The sequence below is a fragment of the Bombyx mori genome, chromosome 9, assembly GCF_030269925.1.
Source record: "Bombyx mori chromosome 9, ASM3026992v2".
NCBI classification, from domain to species: domain Eukaryota; kingdom Metazoa; phylum Arthropoda; class Insecta; order Lepidoptera; family Bombycidae; genus Bombyx; species Bombyx mori.
This window is the reverse complement of record NC_085115.1, coordinates 12,568,021-12,583,297: the sequence shown is the minus strand read 5'-3', so window position 1 is coordinate 12,583,297 and position 15,277 is coordinate 12,568,021. Positions and strand designations below refer to the sequence as shown.

Sequence of the window (15,277 nt, the reverse complement as noted above, 5' to 3'; positions counted from 1 at the left end):
CTATGCTAGCAGACTCGTTGTTACATCTTTGTAAGTTTATTGCGCACGTAATCAACGTAATACATAACAATTGAATACAGGAAATTTCGGTCTATAAAAATAAAAGTATACATTTTAGTTTGCTAATTGTGAAGTAAGTGAAGTCGTGAATCGTGCATTGAGAAATTTCGAAAAAAAAAACTCAGTATACGATACCACCGCCGAAAACAAATGTACCTAATTAAATAATAAACTATAAATGTCGTTAATTTTTTCGAGTAGTTAATGTGATTGTGATGTTTCCTTATTGATTAGAGTATAATAGGAAAAATACTGTTAATTTTATGTAACGAAACTCTTTTTTTTTTTTCATAAACTTCGTTTATGTCATTATCAGTTTATATTTTTACCTATCTAGTCGTTGGTAGCCTAATATGTGTATTTGAATTTCGCACAGACCGGTAGGTGAGCTCACGGGCTCAACCTGAGAGAATTGCTAACCCTAGCAACAGCAGTGCTTTGCTGAATCTACCGGATCGGAATCGCGACCCACTGAGAAGATTCCGCGAGGAACTCAGTGGATGGTTATCAGTGATAATAGTTCTAATACATCGTGAGCACTCTTGAAGTAGCCAAACGTAAGGTACCCATTATATTAAGAACTGTTTAATGCTGTAGTTGAGCAAAGTACCTCACGACCCAATTCTATTACAATAAAACCTGCTGAAGTAACTGTAAACTCAAAAGTATTCGAAACATTGGAAATAATAAAATGAAAATAATAAATGCGAGATTAAACCGTAAAACTAGTTTTAATTATGCCTACGGCTTGCGAAAACTAGAAAATATAATACATTATAGTTACGTTATTAATTAAGTATAATAATTAACGTATTTTATTTCTTAACATATAACCGTAATTAAACGGGGTATTCAAATCATTGATGTTAAAGAATAGAAACGTAAGGGGGAAATGGAATAAAGTTATGTAGTAAAAGTTCCGTTAGATTAATTTAAGAATGAACACGACGAATATTTTTTTAAATGTTACTTGCGTAGGTCGCTTTTACTGACAACGGTAGTTAGCATAATATTAGGCGTACAATTATAATAATATCATTAAAGACAAAGCATCGTTGAGAATTTACCAAATGAACGTAGCTTGAAAACCAAAAAAGTCCGTATCATCAATTAATTTTAGGTTTAATTAATCATAACTAGAGGTCCCGCAGTAGTCGAAATTCGACTATAATTAATTGGAATTGTAAGTTTGTACACTATTATGATTGTATTTTATACTTCTATAATCACAAATTTCGCCAAGACTACACTATAAAAAATATTAACAAAGACAAACAATATTTAATCTATTTTCAATTTGACAACAGACGTCAAGAACAAAAGTTTGACAATAAATAGTATGCATGCGTGTGTGCGTCAAATACATGGTATGTAGTGTGTGTAATGTTTTCTTTACTGATTTAATGTATCTTTTACGCATTATTTTAAAAAAAATATTAGGATTGTGCACTTCTTCACTATATTTTCTATAAGTGTGGGAAATTTCATACTCCTCCGTCCGCGCAATTTTCGTAAAAAGGGATACAAAGTTTTTGCTTCACATATTAATATATAGATGTCCAATTATATACGAGTATTATTATAAGAATTACGTAAAATTGTCCTTTGTACGTATAAAAATTCCAAATTTATCAAACCTCTTGAAGTTGGCGAAATAAACGTTGCGAGATGGATACAGGTCAAGCCAATAAGAGAGTATGTTAAAAAATTGGCATACAATGTTATCAATATTTTTCTTGTGATAACACCTTTTTTATAAATTAATCAAAACTAATATAATTGTTCTGTTACATTAAAATTTGGCTTGGATAAAATACCCATTTATCTACTTATTCTCCAACTTATTTTTTTTATTGCTTAGATGGGTGGACGAGCTCACAGCCGACTTGGTGTTAATTGGTAACTGGAACCCATAGACATCTACGACGTAAATGCGCCAGCCATTGAGACATAAGTTCTAAGGTCTCAAGTATAGTTACAACGGCTGCCCCACCCTTCAAACCGAAACGCATTACCGCTTCACGGCAGAAATAGGCAGGATGGTGGTACCTACTCGCGCGTACTCACAAGAGGTCCTACGACCAATCTTCGTATGTATAATGTCTATGTATCTTATGTTCGTAATATAAGAGTAGGTGGAACCTCTCTATACTCTCGTGCCCATTTATTCAAATCTGAGACTCCTGAAACTTACAAAACTGGAATGGACTAATATTAAATTAAGACGTCATAAAATTTGTGTATTTCTTATCGGCGACTTATATGACGTTAATTGTTTTTGAGAGCAGTTGATGTGTGTTGGGAAGATACGAAATCTCCTTCCTTTGTCGCATCACTCTTATCAGAGCGGTCGTGGTCGTCATTCAGCATCATTGCTGTGGGCAGATGTTATACGAAATCTACTATAAGAAGATTATTTTCATTTTTCATTATTATTATTTTAGTTGTATTTTTTGACTTGTTTTTTCTTTTATTGTAAATATTTTTACTTATTTAATAAAATAGAAAATATTTGAGAAAAAACAAAAAAGAAAAAACCCGCTGAGTTTGTTTCGCCGGTTCTTCTCAGGACTGTGGCTCTTTTTGAAACCGGTTGTAGAGTGAACATTTATATTTATATTTTTTGACATTCAACAAGTGTGTTATGCTGACATCCAAGTTCAAATAAATGATTTTGGATTTGAATTTGAATTTGAGAAGAAACGGAGAAGTATCTAGCTCTGAGAGGTCGACTTTCATTTATTTTCAATATCTTCTCTGCCTCTTGATGTTATAACCAATACAATAGTTTAACCGACCGCTATACGATACGATATTTAAATAAATTTGTCCGTTTAATCATCATCTCGAAAGGAAACTCGCGACCAAACTCGGACTTGTGTTTTCGTAAGCAAGACATAAAATCGCGTCTATTAACATTGCGTATTTAATTATTGATTTAATGTTGTACGGTAAAATGTTATTAAACTATTCTTAATCAGTACTAGAAACGGGTTCGTGAGCGGCTTGCGAATTGTACGCTCGTAGCTATTGACCTAGTGACACAGTAAGGTTCGAAGGAAAACAAGTGTGTTGCGTGTCACAATCCAGACGGTATTGTGGGTAACCGATCAAGATAACTTTCGCTTATGGAATTCGTTTAGGTTCTTCGCTCGGTAACACGAGGAATCTACGCTAATTCGACCGTGCTAATCACTACATAGTATAAAACAAAGTCGCTTTCTCTGTCCCTATATCCCTATGTATGAGACGTCGTCCTGCGGGATTTTCCCGAGGATGGAATCCCGTCCTATTATCAGGACGGGTACCGGCGACGGCGAGCCTTCGGCGCGCACTGTGCGGTACCGTGGGTTTCGTGGAGTCGGAGTGGTGGGGCTCGGTGGGGTTTAGTCGGTAGTCGGGGGTTTTGCGGGGTAGCTCTTGCGTGGCTGTCGCCGTGCAGTGCCTCGCGCGCCTTTTTCAAGGCGTAGTCTCCCGGCAGGAATTGGAAGAAAGGAGGACCTCGGTCTTTTTCTTCTCCCTGTTCTTCTCTGGAGGCGCCGGAGTCCGAAATAACCCGGTTTCTTACCCCCCTCGACCGGGCATCCGTAAATGGATTCCCCAGCGTTAAAAAAAAAATCCTATGTATGCTTAAATCTTTAAAATTACGCAACAGATTTTGATGCGGTGTTTTTAATAGATAGAGCTATTGAAGAGGAAGGTTTATATGTATAATAACATCCATTAAATAGTGGAGAAAACAATAATAAATTACAGTTTCCGAAGCGAAGCGAGGGCGGATCGCTAATTCCAAATATTTACTTGACGAAAGCATCTCACACGTGGAAGAGTTTCACGTGTTGTTGCAAGTGGTGTACATATCACTTCATTTAAGTATAATGTAAGCGTCTCGCCGCTGATATTGAAATGACAAGAAATGATTTGAAAATTAGTCACATTTAAAAAAAAACCACATATTTCAGAAAGTTTACGATAAAATATATTTGCACATACAAAAACAGTATCTGTTACTTATCAAACCAAACGAGTCAGCCATCATTGGTTGCAGTATTTAAAATTATTTTTTACAACAATTTCGAAACAAAACTACTACGAGTATTAATTGTATAATCAATTAACTGGTTTGCCAGACATAATGATGATGAATTCTAATAGTACAACAAAATCAAAACCATCCATTATTTTATGCACTAGTTGATTAACCTGTCCGTAACTTATTTTTTTATAATATTACTAACAAATTAGACGGGCTTTCTATTTTCGAAATTATTAGACAAAAAAATTATATCAATTTAAAAATCAACAGGTAAACATCAGTGTAGTACAACTTTAAGCAACAAGGACGATGTTCATTGCTTGCAAACCGGTGATTCAATTTAAGAGGACAGTCTAACAAAACAGTCAAACTTCCTACTTAGTATATACTCGTAGTAAAGATAACGCAGACAACAAAAGGTTGAATCCGATCTCGATAATAATATAACGTGTGTTGGACACTTTCCAAATGGACGAGCTCTACTTGTTACGACTCTATAAATAGCGCCTTAGGTATTTTACAAGAGTGTTTGCGTTTTTGCAGCTGTTCGATACTGCAATGCAATTCGTAATAATGTACGTTGTACGAACGACGAGTTGGTCATTACACCCAAAGGTTCGTAATGTATGTTCCTTGACCTTATGCTCTTATATACATCGATATTTTTGTCTGATTATTAAGTTGTTAAAAGAGAAAAAAAATACTGTAGTATATTTACTTTGTAAAGGTTTTTTGTGTCATGTTAGAATTAGGAAAACGTTTCGTAAAATCTTAACGAAGAAGCTGACCTTAAGCGGGACATTAAAAATTTGCCTCGTGCTCATTCCTTGAGGAATTTTTCGAGGAAGACGTAAATGTTGTCTTCTGACACGTTTTTATTTATTTGACGAACGTACATTCGTTTTAACTGGACGAATTTTAGTTTACAGTCTGCCATAAACAACGCGGATCTAATTATAGAAGGTGGATGGGTGAGCTGTCGAAAAATAGCACACGAATGTGGGCCACAGCTGCCGGTCTCGTGCATCCCGCGACGCTACCACGAATACAGATTACACAGATGTTTGATTAATTAAGTTTTTTTTTTTAAATTGGTTAGACGAAAAAACGGCCAGAAATCACTACACTCAGTGACGCATCTTAAGAAATGAAGACACCATTGCATCTTAATCCCCATTCGGAATACTTTGCTATAATAGAAGGGAATCTTTGAAGTTGTCATAGCCTAAATGATAAAACGTCCGGTGCATTCGTATCTAGCGATGAAACGGTGTTCGAATCACGCAAGCAAGTACCAATTTTTATAATGAAATACGTACTTAACAAATGTTCACGATTGACTTCGACGGTGAAGGAATAACATCGTGTAATAAAAATCAAACCCGCAACATTATAATTTGCGTAATTACTTACTGGGGTAGGATGTCTTGTAAGTCTTTATAAAATAAACAATTAAATTTAAATTTTAGTCCAGAAAAGGATAAAGTACAAATTCTGTTTCTTTTAAATCAAGCGCATGCTTTAAAATTTATGGAACGCGCTAAAGCGCGATTTTAATACTTTAAGTCTTAAAAGGCTTAAAGTATTAAAATCGGAACTGAGAGAATTACAATTCTCCAATACAAATTTTTGACGTTTACCAAAGTCCCCAGGTCTGCGTCCCCAGGTTAGACCCTCGAGAGCTCACCTACTTGCTCGGTTACGCTGGCATAGTCTCTCAAGGCTACCAGATTAGGTAGAAAAAAAAACCTAATAATAAATTGTATCCCAACAATTTCTGTACGGTAACAATTTTTTTTTATTTTTTTATTGCTTAGATAAATGGACGAGCTCACAGCCCACCTGGTGTTAAGTAGTTACTGGAGCCCTTAGACATCTACAACGTAAATGCGCCACCCACCTTGAGATAAGTTCTAAGGTCTCAAGTATAGTTACAAAGGTTGCCCCACCCTTAAAACCGAAACGCATTACTACTTCACGGCAGAAATAGGCGGAGTGGTGGTACCTACCCGTGCGGACTCACAAGAGGTCCTACCACCAGTAATAAGATAACTGTTTATAGATTAGATAGCCTGTTACAGAATATTGTTTGTGTAAACGATTTAAAGAGACGGTCCAGTGGACTTGATACTGCGCGTTTAGCAATGCTGATAAGTCGAACATCGCTTCTGCGGTGGCCATTTAGAAAGCAACTCAACTAAAGCGCGCATCACACGTAATGAATTCCAAATAGCTACTTTATTTTACTAATACAGGAATTTACGGTATATTTTAAGAACTGGTTACTTAATTCGTCATCTACCCATGTGATTCGGAGAATACGCGTGAATTTTATATCATTATTCACTCGAGGAAATAATATTTGCTGTTTTCGTTCGGAGACAAATGTTGTAAGTAATAACAAACTGCAGCGTTATTCTACTTTAATTTGTTGTTTTCTGTGTAAACATTTTCAACTATAGGTACAGATTATATGAATATTTTCGGTACATTACTAATAATGTTGTCACTGACAGAACCGGAGAATATTCTATATATACACAGCGTGCAACGTACATCCGTGCTAATAATATTATAACAAGTTTCTAAATGACATTAATGTACACACCATCATTAATTTGAAATACTCGAATTATAGAATTAAGAATATCGAGCCTCTGGGTCTGCGGAGGGACTTCGGTTCCCTCTGTATTTTGTACCGTATGTTCCATGGGGAGTGCTCTGAGGAATTGTTCGAGATGATACCGGCATCTCGTTTTTACTATCGCACCGCCCGCCACCGGAGTAGAGTTCATCCATACTACCTGGAGCCACTGCGGTCATCCACAGTGCGTTTCCAGAGGTCTTTTTTGCCACGTACCATCCGGCTATGGAATGAGCTCCCCTCCACGGTGTTTCCCGAGCGCTATGACATGTCCTTCTTTAAACGAGGCTTGTGGAGAGTATTAAGCGGTAGGCAGCGGCTTGGATCTGCCCCTGGCATTGCTGAAGTCCATGGGCGACGGTAACCACTCACCATCAGGTGGGCCGTATGCTCGTCTGCCTATAAGGCCAATAAAAATAAAAAAAATTATACGGGTAGACTGGCAGCACATAGAATACTGAAATAAAACTCAAATTATGTACTTAAATTATTTACCTGTGGTAGGACCTCTTGTGAGTCCGCACAGGTAGGTACCGCCACCCTGCCTATTTCTGCCGTGAAGCAGTAATGCGTTTCGGTTTGAAGGGTAGAGACCTTAGAACTAATATCTCAAGGTGGGTGGCGCATTTACGTTGTAGATGTCTATGGGCTCCAGTAACCATTTAACACTAGGTGGGCTGTGACCTCGTCCACCCACCAAAGCAATAAGAAAATAAAAATAAAATTTAATCCGATTCAAAAATCTCATTCCGAGCGAATGGAAAGCATTTCTTGTTTATGAAATCAATTAAATTACCCGGATAGTGTTAATGTCGCGATAAGGGAGGGAAGGGAATCATTTTAATTTCCGGATCTCGTCCCCTATGCCATTATTGGCTTCCAGGGTTTTACGAGAGGGATGTATGCCGTACAGAGCGAGTACGATCTAGACCAGTGATTCTCAACCACTGTTCCGCGGCACTTTTGTGTGCCGCCAAATTTTGCGAATATATAATAATGTTAATATTATTAAATTATATCATTTTAAAAGAAAAATATTTTAAACATGAATATTGTATATTTAAATCCACAAAAAAAAAAATTATAGTGTATTTTAGTTTATTTCGTATATTAAAATTTTTTGATAAACTATTTATGCAGTGTGTTGTATAGTAAGTAAATAATTTTTATCTTTTTTTTTTGTGTGCCGCCAAATCTTGAAATCGTTAAATATGTGCCGCAACAAAAAAAAGGTTGAGAATCACTGATCTAGACAGTGATGTTACGTGAGCTTACAAGAAACATCATAAAGCGATTTTATTACTTTTTTTCCCCTACCTAACCTGATAGATAGCCTTGAGAGGCTATATCAGCGTCGCCTTAACTAGTAGGTGAGCTCACGGGGCTCAAATCTGATGACGTTGCTAACACGAACCCTAGCAAGAGCCGTGCTTCGCAGAATCTACCACCGGATTCGGAAACGCGACCCACTGAGAAGATCCGGCGAGAAACTCAGTGGGCTGTGTCTGAGGGTTAATTTACTCGTCGAGCTCTTCGTCGCAAGCGACGGGTTTGACGAGAACGGTGACCGGTGCTTGAGGTACCTAAAAGCACCGTTAGTGGATCGAGAGGATGACGTGTTTGGGGCGACGTCGACTGCTTTCCATTCTTTCCGCAGGATCGGGAATGTATTTTAAGTATTACATTTTACAAAATAATAATATTTTCCCTGGCACGTGCCACTATTTTCATGACGCTTCATTGCTATCATGCTAATGTATCGATATAAGTAATGACAAGGATATGATTGTGTTTTAAAAACAACTTGCGCGTCTGCCAACGTAAACTAAAATTCCATAAAAAAAACGTTTACGTGTTCAAAATCGAGTTTACTGAACTTTAAGTACGAATTGTGACATTCATTACGTAATTTAAATAACGCGGACACAAACAAAACAGCTCTTGTTACCGTGTGCTCTTCACTTCAAAACGTATAATTACAACGCTATGCATGACTCCTTATATTAAGTCATTGTATTCATGACTCGCGATGATATTAATAATACTAGAGGTCCCGCAGCAGTCGAAATTCGACTATAATTAATTGGAATTGTAAGTTTGTACACTATTATGATTGTATTTTATACTTCTATAATCACAAATTTCGCCAAGACTACCTACACTATAAAAAATATTAACAAAGACAAACAATATTTAATCTCAATTTGACAACAGACGTCAAGAACAAAAGTTTGACAATAAATAGTATGCATGCGTGTGTGCGTCAAATACATGGTATGTAGTGTGTGTAATGTTTTCTTTATTGATATAAAGAATCTTTTATGCATTATTTAAAAAAAAATTAGCATTGTGCACTTCTTCTCTATATTCTCTATAAGTGTGGAAAATTTCATACTCCTCTGTCCGTGCAATTTTCGTAAAAAGGGATACAAAGTTTTTGCTTCACGTATTAATATTAATATATAGATTAATAATATTGTTATAGAATTGCAAGACAAACGATAACAAGACGGCATTTATTAAGCATCTTTAATAAAACTTAGATGAGGAGGGAGTCAATAAGTATATAGATGTTACGGTTCACCTTGTTTCGCGCGCCTCGCGAGGCCAATGACCCGATACAGCTGTAGCGCCCGTCTACGTAAATAGTGTACGCACACAACTACAGACGACGTTTGGATGTGTGTTCGAAAAAAAATATTGTGAAAGGTATATTGTTTCGTTGCTTTGTTCTTAAATAATTTATCTCATTCGTCTTTGACATAATCGATAATTATTCTGTTCGAATAAATAAATTTCAATAATGTTTTGCATATCGATATGTGAAAGGTTATTTAGTTTAAGCGGCAATTCGCTTAATACGTGACATAATTTTAATTAAAGATCCGTTTTATCTATATACATATTAACAAGTGAAGCAAAAACTTTGTACCCTTTTTTACGAAAATTGCGCGGATGCAAGATTATGAAATTTCTCACACTTATAGAGAATATAGAGAAGGAGTGCACAAGGCTAATATTTTTTAAATAATGCATAAAAGATACTTTAAATCAATAAAGAAAACATTACACACACTACCATTTATTTGACACAACATATACATACATAAAAATATACTCTTTGTTTACTGTCAATTGGGAAACTTTTGTTATTTTCTATAGTCTGTGGTCGAATTGAATATAGATTAATATTGTTTGTTTTTAATATTATTGATCTATAGTGCAGTTTTGGCGAATACTGTGATTATATTATCGAAATATAATAGTGTTTGACAATAGAACCATAATAATGTTTAAAGTTATAATTTCAATTAATTAAAGTCGAATCTCGACTACTGCGGGGCCACTAGTTTGGTATTAATTAGCATCAACAATTCTATGTTTTTAATTGGAACTTCAATTAATTTAACCCCATTCTGATAGGTGAAGAAGTTTTTTGTTACGATATTTTTTTCCAAATTAGAAATTTATATTGCAAAAATGTCGCTTAAACCAAATAGACTTTCACCCCTCGATATTATAAAAACGGCTTCGTGCGATCGTAATAGAAACTAAAAATGTACACTAATAACCTGTGACGGTCTTGCGGTCATTGCTGTGATGTTTCAAATAGTTCGCAATTAGCATAAAAATACGATATACATATTATATCGTGTATGGTCTTTTTTTTATTGCTTAGATGGGTGGACGAGCTCACAGCCCACCTGGTCTTAAGTGGTTACTGGAGCCCATAGACATCCACAATGTAAATGCGCCACCCACCTTGAGATATAAGTTAGTGGTAACTTTTTACTATAGGTACACAACGACAGAGAACTACTCAATATTTACGCTGCTTTCTTATACACATTTTCGTTTTTCATAATGTATGTAAAAATGTTATTATAAAATATGAGCCGAGATAAGAAATGCCATCAAAATGAATAAGTTTGAAAATTTGCTTAAAATTTAATCATGCGTTTAATCTTGCCTAAAGAGACTCCTTTTAATAATATATTTTAGTTATTAAATTATTATTTTTATTATTTATTATTTAATATTATTAATTTAGTATTTAATTTTATTAGATTTCCCTTAAGTTTTTTGTGCATATTTTGTGGCACTAATAATATTTTTATGATACATTAGTATAACTAATAAACATGTTGCCGTTGTGTGTCAACAATACGTAAAGTTATCATGCGTTTTCGTTGTAATTTGATCTTGACGCAGTTAAATCCGTTTACATAATCAAAATAAAAACATAACGTCACCCGGAGAGCCTGGAGAGCACGGCCATTGTGTTTTATTCAACTGACTCTATTTGAAAGTCAATTCGCATGATGTGCTGAATCGTTTGTCATCGGATGTCGTATTTGGGTCAATGTCCATTACAGTGCATCGGATTTCACGTACCGCGAGACTTGCTTAACTGTTGTTTTGTTTCGATCTCGGGATTTTTGTTTGGAAATCGTTTTTTTTTTTATCTTCAAAGAGCACGCGACCTATTTTATAGAGCGCCGATGTATCGATCGGCAATAGAAGGATCTCAAACGTGCCGCCATCGGTCGATAATCTTCGTTTGAGGAAGGGTATAATACATCGATGCACGTTAGAAAGTTTCCAAACTTAAGTTACAATAAAATTATTAAAAAATAATAATAATATTAATATTCATTTTTTTATATACGTAAAGATAACTAATATTCTTTCGAGGCAAACTTCGTTTTGTCTGTAGAGTAAAAAAAAACAAAACTTGTTAATTTTAGAGGCCATAATATCTCAAGGTGATTCGTATCTATCTAATCTATTAAAATAACCTTGAAATTAGCAGAACGTGATAAACTAAAAGGCCAAAATCGTTACCTGTAAATTGCACACGAAGATCGAGGTGGGTAACATTTGAGTTTTTTAAATTAGCATCGTTTCAATGGCGGAACGAAATGTTAACACAAAAATTCCCGTTTATGTATAATATAAGATAATGTTATGATTAAATTGATTTTTTTAAAGTCGGTCGTGAATAATGCACTCCATGCTGACGACAAGTTTCGAGGCTCGGAGAACGGAGACACGATCTTTTTTTTTTTTATTGCTTAGATTGATGGACGAGCTCACAGCCCACCTGATGTTAAGTGGTTACTGGAGCCCATAGACATCTACAACGTAAATGCGCCACCCATTTCGAGATATAAGTTCTAAGGTCTCAGTATAGTTACGACGGCTATCCCACCCTTCGAACCGAAACGCATTACTGCTTCACGGCGGAAATAGGCGGGGTGGTGGTGCCTACCCGTGCGGACTCCCAAGAGGTCCTACCACCAGTGAGATCCAATGAGGAATGATGTCAATTAAATAAGAAACAGGCAAACGATTATTACCGTAACAGTTTATAGTACCTACTTTAAATTTGGAAAGGTTTTCGTATTTGAATTATTACAAGATCTTATTCGTGCAAGATTATACTCTTCTACCCACTTATGTTCTTAAAGCTCTCCCTCTTTAAGAACGGTTAGCTGGTAGATAACTCAAATGTTGAGTTAAGCTCGCCATTTTATAACGTTTCGCAATTATTGTATTGTATTAATTGTGTGCACAATAAAGAATAAAGGTCAAGATATGATGATCACAGAACATAGCTAGCTACATATATTTAAATTTCGAATAAAAAAAGTTTATCCTTAATTTGATCTATGACAGAGTCCAACCGTATGTTTTAGGCAAAACTATTTTTACTATGTTAGGATGAAATTTTTTTTTTTAATAAATCCTTTTTGGTTTCAGGTTACGCTGCCATCGAAATTGAAATCATGAGCGCGAATGGGGGCTCTAATACACATCCAGCGGGATAGCTGTTATCAGAAGTAAGTAACAAAATTGGATTCTCTTCATTGAGAGTCTTCAGTATATTTTATTGCACATAAAAACATAATTTATATTAAAAATAGTCAATAGGTAGGTATAATTTGTACAATGGGCGATCTTAACGCTTCACTACTCTACTCACGACAAATCATATAATGCTTCTATGTTTTAACTTTAAAAACTTAAAGCTGTTCTAAAAAGTCAATTATCACAACATTCACAACCGAAACCTATTTAATCAAGTTGAATTAGGTCTTATGGCAAAAAGTTTACGTTTGTAAATTTATTAACAATGTTCGTACAACAATTAAATAGCGGGTTCATTTTTGCGGGTCATTTTATTGATTTTGTCGTTCTCGGTCATCGGATAAACGTCCGAAAATACTGGTTATAAATATCGGCACAAAATTTATATTTTTTACAATTATTATCATCAAAATTAATACACATGCTGTAACAGAATAAATTTATCTAGTATATTTCAGTAATTCAAACATTAATCAACCGAAATACCAATATTCCAGCCAGAGTAGAGTACCTACGCATACACCACAAATCGAGAACACGAAATCGATTATCGGGAATAACGTTCACAAATCGAAACGGGATTCGGTAAACGCGGAAGCCGCATTCTTGTTTGTGTATTCGAATTTCAAATTGAAATGCATTCGTTTCAACCGTGGCCTAGCAGCGCCTCTCGAGACAAGTGTAATTATGAAATCGATCATTGGTATTTTCTTAAGTGTTCCGGTGTATCGGGCATGATTAAAACTATATCTACATTAATTGCCTCATTGTTAAACATATTAGCTAGTTAAGCTGAGAATTGGATTCCGGGGTCCGCGTTCGACTCTTCGTTGGAGTCTTGTCATTCCAACTCTCTTTGTGTTATTATTACGTGTGGCTTATCTATCTATATCTATATATAAAAAAATGAATTGCTGTTCGTTAGTCTCGCTAAAACTCGAGAACGGCTGGACCAATTTGACTAATTTTGGTCTTGAATTATATGTGGAAGTCCAGAGAAGGTTTAAAAGGTAGATAAATATGAAAATTAAATAAAAATAACAATTTTGTTTCCTTTGATGTGTCCCCCGTCGGACGGATTCCTTTTGTTTGTTTTAAGTTTATTTTATACAAAAGTCTTTTATTTATCGATTGAGGCACTACGAAGTCTGCCGGGTCAGCCAGTCACTTATAAATATACCTACTTTGTTTTCTGTTTATTTTTTAAAAGTTTTATTCGTTTGTGACCAGCAAAGGCGACGCGACGATTACCTTAAAATCGATTTTTCATTCGACCGTGAATAAAAAATCACCGTCAAATCGATTTTGCGTCGGGGCTGCTCTATTGACTGAATCCTAATAAGTGCTAGTCTACACGCGTAATTGCATTTTGCAATGGTTCGATGCATGCATTCCGATGTTATATCTACACTAGAATCGCTCTTGTAAATGATTTACGGCACGTTATCGAAAACGGTATTTTATTAAGAAGATAAAAAAGTTGGATGAAAAAGTCTTCAAGGCCAAAGGACTTCTGTGTGTCTCTCATAGATTCACATTGTGATCGGTAATTTCGAAACTGTCATGACAATGACATTTATGAAATCGTCTCTTGGTGACAGACCTCCAGAGAATAATGCCTGGAGGTTATTGGCATAGACGACATCACTTATTAATTCCGATAAATTTTTTGTGAGCTTAGTAATATCCATGTACGGGAAAAATAATAATAATAATAAAAAGATTAGCATGCCGCTTATCGTTTTAAAAATCGACTTATTTCGAAATATATATCGCACAATCATGCATTAATGTAAATATATTTGTATATTATATACCTACGTAATGTTATATTAAGATAGGTAAATGCGTAGCGAGTTCATTAACCTTTATCTTCCAGACGTACGTCGAGGTGACATTGACCTTTTGGTGGAATCATAAGCAAAATTGTGGAATCATCGATCTTTTCGTAGACCATTACCGAGTTGCTTTTATTTTACTGCAAAGTTTCATGGTCTTAGTCGTATAGATTCTTTGTTTCAAAAGCTCTTTGTGAAGCGTTTATTTTGACGAACGTATTTTAGGGATTTTAATTGGCGTATTAATTGGTCGCGCTCACGATCGTCTAGTTAAGTCGGTTTCTAGTAAAACGGGAATGACGTCACCTTGAGACATGAGGTCGATATAATTGCACTAGAATTACCGCTATTCTACCCTCGAAACCGGAACGAATTATTGTTTTGCAGACCAAATAACCGTGACGCCATCTCAACGCTACCGGAACACGAATGATAGATTCTAAAACAATTATTCACAAATATTTATTTAGATTCATTAGATATAGAAAATGATAGCAATGCCAGTTCTAATTTTAATTTAAATAATTAATGTACATTTTGTGAACGGGTTTTTTTTTAATTTCAAATAGCGTTTTAAAACTATTTACCTAATTTAATTGTTTTATGTTCTCATTTGACCTGAACAAATCGATGTTAACTTTTAGTGACATTTGACATTCATTGCGATTGTCATTCTTTTGTGTTTATTCTATTACTGTACTGTAAATTAGACCTGTCTTAAATTTGCTGCATTGGTGTATCTTGAACTATTGGTTCTTCCCCGAAGCGGAAACATATGGAACAGGAATAAGCTGACTGAGACCCTGAATGACAAATTTCCAATAAAAT

General features: G+C 35.3%; 1 protein-coding gene across 3 annotated transcripts in view; it reads left to right on the top strand.

Annotated features, from left to right (window-relative positions):
* Positions 1-15,277, top strand: part of LOC101735345 (uncharacterized) — a 62,456-nt gene that overhangs the window by 34,426 nt on the left and 12,753 nt on the right. For all 3 annotated transcript variants that reach the window (XM_012694728.4, XM_012694726.4, XM_004931106.5), the window contains one exon: positions 12,504-12,583. The gene's annotated coding sequence lies outside the window, so the exon portion shown is untranslated. The remainder of the gene's footprint in view (positions 1-12,503; positions 12,584-15,277) is intronic.